This window comes from Cnephaeus nilssonii, assembly GCF_951640355.1.
Source record: "Cnephaeus nilssonii genome assembly, chromosome: 20".
Classification (NCBI taxonomy): Eukaryota; Metazoa; Chordata; class Mammalia; order Chiroptera; family Vespertilionidae; genus Cnephaeus; species Cnephaeus nilssonii.
In genome coordinates, this window is record NC_137091.1 from 36345525 (window position 1) to 36356245 (window position 10721).

The window sequence follows — 10721 nt, forward strand, 5'->3', positions numbered from 1 at the left end:
GATGCCATTTCAGCAAATGTAGATTTTTATTTTTAATGACTTATACTCAATGACCTTTTTAAATGGCTTTATTATTCATGTTATGGTTGCATCTAAATGTCCACATGCCCTGAGTAGCATGACCCAAAGTTTATCTTTGGATTTGTGTTTTTCTTTTAAAACATGTATTTTAATTGCTGAAATTATCCACATCTTTTCCTTATAAACTTTTATGTTCCTTTTCATTAACCCTAATCCCAATCTCAAACTAGGATGTTTTTAACCACTGTTATAAAAATGCTGTCAATCCTTCCATATGTATTTTTTTTACTTTTTATTGATAGGTTTTAGTGGCATTTCATATGTTTTATTTCATGTATATTAAATATAATTATGGTATATCTATTGGTTTGTTATGAGGATTCAATCAATGAATAAATTTAAAGTATTAGAATATCACTACTAAGTGCTTAGTAAAAGTTGTCCATTTTTATCATTGATATGCTAATTTTTATAATTACCTTATTATTTGTGGGAAGGATTTAAATCATGTTGTTTACCTTTGTATAAATCAAAGAATGTGTAATGAAAAAGAAATGAGTGTAATGTGCATAAGAAAGCTTTTCTCATCATTCATTATTCAGCATGGATTTTTAAAAGGAACAGGAAAACTGTGTGAGTAGTCTCAATTCAGACTTCATCTTTTATGCTGCACAAAGATGAATACTAGTCTTAAACCCTGTGGATATGATTGGTAGGTGAAAGCACAGGTGTTAAAGTAGGAAATGATGAAAATATTTTTCCTAGTAATTAGTTCTCCCAAAGCAGAAAATATATAGGCCAAATTTTTTCCCCCTTGATTAACATGGGTTAACCATTTGTACACCATAAGTGTCTATAGATGCAAGCAGTGGACCTTTTCTAATTAAATTAAAAATACCATGGCAGTTAACTGGTTAAGGAACTAAATCCTTACTATACACATTGCTTAAATGTGAATGAAAATGAGAACAATTGAAAAACCTGTGAGTGACAATCAAAGTTAAATAGGGAGTTTTATAACCCAACTAGAGGCTCGATGCACTGAATTCGAGTATGGGGGGGGGGGTGTCCCTCAGCCCAGCCTGCACCCTCTCCAATCTGGGACCCCTCAGGAGATGACTGACTGCCAGTTTAGGCCAGATTGGACATCCCTCTCACAATCCAGGACCGCTGGCTCCTAACTGCTCACCTGCCTGCCTGCCTGATCACCCCTAACTGCCTCCCCTTCCAGCCTGATCACCCCTAACCGCCTCTGCCTGCCAGCCTGATTGCCCCTCACTGTCCCCCCCTGCCAGCCTGGTCGCCCCTCACTGCCCCCCATGCCAACCTGGTTGCCCCAACTGCCCCCCCAACTGGCCTGGTTGCCCCTCACTGTCCCCCCTGCGGACTTGTTCATCCCCAACTGCTCCCCCAACCGGCCTGGTCACCCCTCACTGGCCCCCCTCTGCCAACCTGGTCACCCCTCATTGCCCCCCTGCTGGCCTGGTCACCCCTCACTGTCCCCCTTGCCAGCCTGGTTGCCCCATGCAGCCTGCTGTTCAGTCGTTTGGTCATCCCTCACTAACCCCCTGCCGGTCTTGTCATCCCATGCAGCCTGCTGTTCGGTCATTACTGTGAGGGCATCCTGACCAATTTGCATATTACCCTTTTATTAGTATAGATATACATATATATTACCCTTTTTTAGTATAGATTATTAGTATAGATATGCATATGTATAATATATATAGATATATGTATATTACAATATTAGAAAGGTCATTAATAAAATCAATATAGAACCCTAGGAGCTAAAACAAACAAAAAATCTAAAATATGGGGTAGAGAAAGGCATAACAAAAAGATGCTCCACATCATACATTGTCAGAGAATGCAAATTAAAACAATGAGATATCACTGCACAACTATTAAAATGGCTGAAATCCAGAACACTGACACCACCAAGTACTGGAGAGAATGTGGACCAACAGGAGCTCTCATACATTGCTGGTGGGAATGCAAAATGGAACACCCACTTTGTAAGACAGTTTGGAAGTTTCTTATAAATGTCTGACTACAGTGTGATAGCTTTAGAAACAATAACAAAAAGATAAGTCCTTTTACTTAAAGGACACCTAAATTATAACACATGTGGAAATGAATAAGAATAAAAACTAAATTCTCAATTCAAAAGGGGGACACAGCACACTTAAACAAAAATAATTAAATTATAAATATAAGGAGTGGAAACCAAGAGAATTAGGAGAAATAAGAGAAAAGGATAACAATACCAAAAAAGAGGTTATTTAAAACGATCAACATTCAGTAAGTTATATAAACCTCTGGTAAAGCAGATACAAAAGAGCAAATTTGAGTCCTGACTGGTATGGCTTAGTTGGTTGAGCGTCATCCCATGCACCCAAAGGTAACTGGTGCAATTCCCAGTCAGGACACATGTGGGAAGCAACTGATTACTATTTCTCTCCCTCTCCCTTTCTCTGTAAAATCAATAAAAACCTTTTTTTAAGAGCTAAGATGAAAATGAATAGGAAACCAAATAAAATTACAAGAACAATAAAAATCTTATGAATGAATATTGCAAACAAAATTGACAACCTAAACAAAATGAACACATTTCTAAAAAATAAATAAAACTAGAGGTCTGGTGCATGAATTCGTGCATGAGTGGGGTCCGGCTGTCCACCCTGATGGGGGCCGATCAGGCCAGGCCAGTGGGGAGAAGGGGCTGCAAGCAATTGGCCGGCTGAGGTGGGGGTGGGCGGTCAGGGGCGGGGCCGGCCAGGGAGAGGGGCTGTGGGAGGTTGGCCAGCTGGTTCTGCCCCCAATCTGGCAGGGGCAGGCCAGGGAGGGGGAGTGGCTGCCCCCTGATCATGCTGGTTGGCCAGCCGCAGTGCGCATCATAACGAATGGTCATTCAGGTCATTCTGGTTGTTCTGGTCACTTGGCTTTTATATATACAGATACCAAAATTGGCACAAGAAATATAAAATCTGATAGATCTGATTAGTTGAAATGGTATAGAAATATTCCCTCAAAAAAAGAAAAAGCTAAAACCCAGATGTATTTACAAGTATATTTTAACTAAACTTTTATGAATGGATTTGAAGACCTATTTAATAAGAGATGAATAGGGTAAGAAGAAACACTTGAGATTCCAAATGACTGAGATATATATGGAGATATGCTCCAACTCATCAGCAGTCAACAATAATAAAAACTAAACCATCCAAGGAAAATATCATAGAAAGAGGTGCTGCTGGTGTGAATGTAAACAGCTGCAAGCATTCTAGAAAGTAATCTGGTTGCACCTAGTGAAACAGTGCAAACAACCCCTTTGCACAATATTTTAGGGTACTCTAATCTAGTTCAGACCCACAAAAAGACACATACTAGGATGTTCTTTGTGGAAGCTAGGAGTTGTATCCATCACTATAGGAATAAATAAGCAAAAAAGAAGTAAATATATACTATGAATTACTACACAAATGTTAGAAACAATGCATAGCATTACAGTCCTGTGCACAGAGGAACATGACAAACATAAAAAAATAGTGCTGAATAGACAAAAATGACATTTTTATATAGCAAAATACCATTAATGTAAAATTTAAACATAACACAACTAATGTGATAAGGAATATGTATATACACACATATTTAAACAGAACTGTGTGCATGCCTCTGGGGCAGTGGTAGGCAAATTCATTAGTCAACAGAGCCAAATATCAACAGTACAATGATTGAAATTTCTTTTGAGAGCCAAATTTTTTAAACTTAAACTTCTTCTAATACCACTTCTTCAAAATAGACTCACCCAGGCTGTGGTATTTTGTGGAAGAGCCACACTCAAGGGGCCAAAGAGCCACATGTGGCTCGCGAGCCACAGTTTGCTGACTATGGCTCTGGGGAATAAAAATTGGGAATGATTGGGGAAAGAACTAAAAAGTGAGTGTTGGGTTAAACAATTTTGATACTGTACTATGAACTGAGGTCCAAAAATATAAATGGCAAATCTATAAAACGAAGAGCCATACCCTTCCTGGCCTCTATGTTATTAGAAGGCAGAGTTCTAACAACCTCACATATTAAAAAAAAAAAAAAAAAAAAAAAAGGAGCTCTGGGAGACTCTGGATCAGAGAGAAGGGCTTGGAGTATTGCTGTTTGGGACTCTCTATATTGGGAGGCAAGACACAGGGGCAGAATTTGCAATTCTGTCTCATATGAACAGCTTACTCTCAGGTATGCAATTCAACTTCCTGCTTGATTTCATCATTAACTGTCATATTAATATTTTCTCAAGTAATTCTCACAAAAACTTGAAAGGCTGAAATTATTTCATTTTTACAGATAATTAAACTGAGCCTGGAAAAAAGTATAATCATGTTTTCCAGTTTTTCCAACTAAAAGAGCTGATGTCCACATGAAGGTCTCTCATGCCTATAGTTATGTCAATAGTCAAAAGAATAGATACTTCCACTACTGTTACTGGAAGAATATGTCAAGAATTACCATGCAGATACCTTTAAGAAAGCTGACCAGGAAGGTGACTCATTCCCCTGTCACTAAAGTACCTTCACATCACGGCTTCAAGGAATCTGCTTTTCTCCACTATACAATCTATTGTTTCTGTCTTGAGGTTTGTAAATAAAGTAGAAAATCTTAGTAGGATACAGCAAATTAATATGTTAAGTAGGAACTAGATATCAATGTGAAATAATGTTCTAACAAGGAAATACATTTTTCTAGCTATCTCCAAATGGGGCCCAATCATAATGGTAGCAACTTTGCTCAAAATTCATATGCAGTCCAAAATTCAAAGATAGTACTGCTAAAAGGGTACATGACTCAGTGAAAAATTATATATCACACAAAGTTTTGCATTGTTTGCTCAGCCATCTGTCTGAAATATTTTTAAAAATAAAGAAAACCTTCCATAGGGAAAAGAGAACTGGAATTGTAAAGCATGTGGAGAAGTGTAGCCACAGTTTCTTTTGACTCATTTACATCAATTGAGGTTAATTTTAAATTAATTTTCAAATGGTCATTTTAAAACATCAGTTATTGAGATAATGTTCCACAAGTCCTGAAACAACTTTATAAAAGGTAATTAATATATACTTCTTATTAAAGTGTGTTCTCCTATGAAGTTGTGCCATCCTTTTCTTCTTGGGCAGTAGGAACAATAGAAAATATGGTATATAAGGAAAATCCAATTTTACTTTAGTGTCTGTGTTAGGCTCCCAAGTCTAGCTAGCAAGACCTTTTACTGAGAAAAATTTTAAATAGAAACTTCTATTTCTGGTTTCATATCCTCTTTCAAATATATATATGTTTGTTTTCTCCTTTCCTAGATTCCTTGGAAAGTAACTAACTTCATGACTTTGTGCAGGAAACACTGAGGATGGGTCTGGAACATCCTACTATTGCCAGAAAGTAAGGATGCTTGCAAAGGTGTCGTCAGAGCAGTGCTGAAGGGAGCTTAAGTTGTGACTATTTGAGTGCAAATTGTAAAAGCCCATGAATTCATAAGAATAAAAAGAAAAATGTTAAAAATGCAATACACAAATACACAGGCATAATAATATAAGAATGAATTTAGTAAGCACAAAGTTTAAATACACATACATGGATTTCTTATCCATTAGGTATATAAGGCATATAAATGTGTATCTGAATGTGGAGTGTTAATAGATAGATCTCTTTTCTTTCCCATGTCTTTAATCAAATGTTAAATATAAGAGGCCATGGCCACACAATCTAAAATATCAAGCTGGTTCCCAAACTCTTCCTTTATCTTTCTTAGAATTTATTCTTTTACAAAGTATATATTCTATTATCTATCTATCTATCATCTGTCTATCTATCTATCATCTACCTATCTACCTATCATCTATCTTTATTTCCTGCCTGCCTCATCAGAAATCAGCTCTGTAAAGGTAGGAGGTTTTGTCTGTTTAATTCACTATTTTTATTTCCAATGCCCAGATTAGAACAAAGACTGGCACACAGTAGGCACTCAATACAAAATTTTCAAATAAAACACACACACATAAATACAAACCTTCTTCTTAATGAAACTCTTAAATATGACAAGCAAAAGTTATACAAACTGTAACAAGGCAGAAAGATATGGCAGCATAATCAAACTAAAAAAAGGGATCTAATGGTTCAACACTATTGATCACACTCAACATTAGAAGGGTTTCACCAGCATGTTCTAAATTAACTGAACAGATGGTAATATCTGTAAGCTACTAATGAAGCATGAGTTTCTCTGTGTGTGTGCGTGCGTGCGTGTGTGTGTGTGTGTGTGTATATATGGCCTGGTGCACGAAATTCATGCACAGGGGTGGGGGAGGGTCCCTCAGCCCAGCCTGCATGCTCTCCAATCTGGGATCCCTCTCACAATCCAGAACTGCTGGCTCCCAACTGCTCACATGCCTGCAATCCTGATCACCCTCTAACTACTCCCCTGCTGGCCCCATTGCCCCTAACTGCCTGGTCACGCCCAACTGCCCTCCCCTGCTGGCCTGGTCACCAACTACCCTCACCTGCAGGCCTGCCCCCCACCCCAACTTCCCTTTCCTGCAGGCCTGGTCCCCCACAACTGCCCCCCCCCCTGCAGGCCTGGTCGTCCCCTCCCCCCCCACTGCCCTCTCCTGCCAGCCTGATCACCCCTTACTGCCCTCTCCTGCCAGCTTGGTTGCCTGTAACTGCCCTCCCTTGCTGGCCTGGTCACCCCCAACTGCCCTCCCCTGCAGGCCTGGTTGCCCCCAACTACCCTCCCCTGCCGGCCCAATCACCCCTTACTGCCCTACCCTGCCAGCCTGGTCGCCCCTAACTGCTCTCCCCTGCTGGCCTGGTTTCCCCCAACTGCCCTCCCCTGCAGGCTGATCCCCCACAACTGTCCTCCCCTGCAGGCCTGGTCACCCCTAACTGCCCTCCCCTGCTGGCCTGGTCACCCCCAACTGCCCTCCCCTGCAGGCCTGGTTGCCCCCAACTACCCTCCCCTGCCAGCCCAATCACCCCTTACTGCCCTCCCCTGCCGGCCTGGTCGCCCCTAACTGCTCTGCCCTGCTGGCCTGGTTTCCCCCAACTGCCCTCCCCTGCAGGCTGGTCCCCCACATCTGTCCTCCCCTGCAGGCCTGGTCACCCCCAAACTGCCCTCCCTTGCAAGCCTGTTCCCTCCCAAGTACCTTCCCCTGCTGGCCTGATCACCCACAACTGCCCTCTCCTGCTGGCCATCTTGTGGTGGCCATCTTATGTCCACATGGGGGCAGCCATCTTTGACCACATAGGGGCGGCATCTTGTGTGTTGGAGTGATGGTCAATTTTCATATTAATTTTTTATTAGATAGGATATATATTGATTTCAGAGAGGAAGGTAGAGGGAGAGAGAGATAGAAACATCAATGATAAGAGAGAATCATTGATTGACTGCCTCCTGCTTGCACCCACACTGGGGATAAAGCCCGCAACCTGGGCATGTGCCCTTGATTGGAATCGAACCCGGGACCCTTCAGTCCACAGGCTGACATTATTTACTGAGCCAAACCAGCTAGGGCTGAGGCACGAGTTTTTAATAATGCTAAATGATCAAGTCAATATATCACAACAAGACAATGGATTGTATAGTTACAAAAAAAAAAATTAGTACCTTGCTGTAAGGAGAATCACTAGATTATAAACTATAAACACCTACACTAAAAGCATGGATGTAAAGATTTTATCAACATTACAAATGAAATTGAACTATAAAAATAGCCTGGCCTACACCCTCTCCAATCAGGGACCCTGCGGAGGATGTCCGACTGCCAGTTTAGGCCTGATAGCGGAGATTGGGCCTAAACCGGCAGTTGGACATCCCTCTTGCAATCTGGAACCACTGGCTAATCACTTGCCTGCCTGCCTGCCTGCTCACCCCTTAACTGCCCCCCCCTGCCGGCCTTGTTGCCCCCAACCAGCCTGGCCACCCCCTAACAGCCCCCCTGCCTGGATGCCCCCCAATTGGCCCCTGCTTGCCTGCCTGGTTGCCCCCCAACTGTCCCCCTGCTGGCCTGGTTGCCCCCAACTGCCCCCTTGCTGGCCTGGTTGCCCCCAACTGTCCCCTGCCAGCCTGGCTGCCCCCCAATTGCCCCCCTGCTGGCCTGGTCATCCCCTGTCCAGAAGGAAGTCAAACAAACATTTGGAAGATGTACAGTCACCCAGTCTAATTAGCATATTACCCTTTTATTAGTATAGATAATGTAGTTCAACAGTGTTTTATTACCAGTATATTTGTTTCTGTTCAAGGTCTGAAGTATTCAGTTATTCTAAATTTATCCTTTAAAGGTAATTTGTCTTAATACTTCACAAAAATATTTTTTAAGATTTTGTTATATATATATATATATATATATATATATATATATATATATATATATATATATATATACTATTAAAGCAATTGTGAAAGTAGTAGCCATTGTTTTGCTCCACACACATATGTAAATCCTTCACTCTTTTCTAACTCATTTGTTCTGATTTGTTTTTAAAGGTGATCTCCAGAAAATGCCCAAGATTCTAACCAGTTCTAACTGTTCAAGGTTTACCTCCCTACATCCACTCATAAAATAGGAACATGCTGCCTCACACCCTCATGTTCCTCATTGCTCTGAAGAATGGTATTTATTTATTCCCTAAATATTTTAGGCTCCAACTTCTTTATTTTTACCATTATTTGAAAATGGCAATTCTGTCTGCCAGCAATGTCTTTATCTGATATCTTGAGTTCCAAGATATTTATAGATATCTTGAGATATCTATAAATTTCTTAAAGGAAGTTTACAACTCACTCATAAAAGACTTCATTTGCAATTGTGTCTTATTATATTCTATCACAAAATAGGTTTAAACCCACACTGAGAGCAGAAAATCAAATAATTCCTATAAACTGAAGAGCCACTCATTAAACCAATGGATCCATTATTCTCTTAGCTAGTCATTCTTTGTTTGATGGCCTATGGTGAGTCACTGTTACAAGTGATTTTAATTCCTTATACAAAAGCCTATTAAAGAGTGTCACTAGGTGAATTCTATAATTTCACTTAAATGAAACCATAGTGCAGGCAATCTTTGTATTTGACTTCTTTCATTTAGCATAATGAGATTTTCCATGTTGTGTGCATTGACATTGCATTCCTTGCATCAGCTTTGCCCTAAGAAAAGTAATTCTACATCATTATAAGTAGATTTAACTAAGAAGTATCCTGTTATAGTCATTTGTCTATAAATATAAAAATAAACACAATGTAATGGTAAAAAAAAAATTCATCCCTATTGTGAAACAGAATACAAAATTAATTTTATCAACTAATAAAATGAAGTAATTCTCTCAGCTTTATAACTGCTGTGTATTTAACTTTGATACATTTGTTATAACAGAGTTTCTCCTTAGGATAAATAATTATGCCTTATAAAAAAAATCAACCCTAGCCAATGTGGCTCAGTGGTTGAGCATCAATCTATGAACCAGGAGGTCACAGTTCGATTCCCAGTGAGAGCACTTGCCCAGATTGCGAGTTTGATCCCCAGTAGGGGGCATGCAGGAGGCAGCTGATCAATGATTCCCTCTCATTTCTATCTCTCTCTCCCCCCTCCCTTTCTCTGAAATCAATATATATATTTTTTAATTAAGGCTTTCTTACATATGTAGCAAACATACATATATGAGTCAGGACTCTAATTCCAAGAGACAGAAATCCAATTCAAATTAACTAAAAAAAGGAAATAAATTTATTGGATCACAAAAATGAAAAAGTGAAAGATGGTGTAGATTTCAGACATGACTGGATCCAAAAGATCAAACAATGTCATCACATTTCTATCTCTCACCTCCATTTTCCTCTGTGTTGTCTTGGAAAAGCTTTTCTCAGGTAATGGCAAACAAACAAACAAACAAACAAACAAAAAACTGCTGATGATTTAACCTTACTAAATCCTTGAAACTTTGCAACTTCTCTTACTACCCATAATAATACTTACCCTCTGGCTCTATTGATCCAGATAGGACTATTTGCCAATCCCTTAATTGCTAGGTTGAGGAAAATAAAACTGGTCAGCCTATGACCAATTCACAGCTCTCACTGATTAATAATTGCACCAGAATCATATGCATTTATGGGGAGGAAAGTCTCAAAGAAGGCATAGTAACATATCACAAAGAAACAGATATCTACTACTCAGGCTATTTCAAATAAAGGATGCTCAGGAGCTAAAAGCTTTTCCATAGGTACTACATTCATAGAATTACTAACCAAATAATTTACTGATATTTATTTAATAAGGACTGAGTAGTGACTAAATGTTCTCTTATCCTATATAATAAAAGCCTAATATGCTACATGTCTGGTCATGATTGGCTGTTCAACCAAAGCGTAATCCTATCTAATAAAAGAGTAACATGCAAATTAACCATCACTTTGTGATAAAAATGGCCACGCCCACAGCCAATAAGGAGGGAATATAGAAATTGATGGGCCAAAATGGCGGCTTGGGCCGGAGCCACAGAGCCTGCGGAGAGCAGGGGGGAGGAGGAAAAGGCTTGGCGTCCTGGGTCGCCCCAGCGACCAGGAGAGTGGGGGGAAGGCTTGACATCCTGGATCGCCCCAGCAGAGCGGGAGATGGGCTGGAAGGCTTGGCAACTGGAAGAGTGGGGGGAA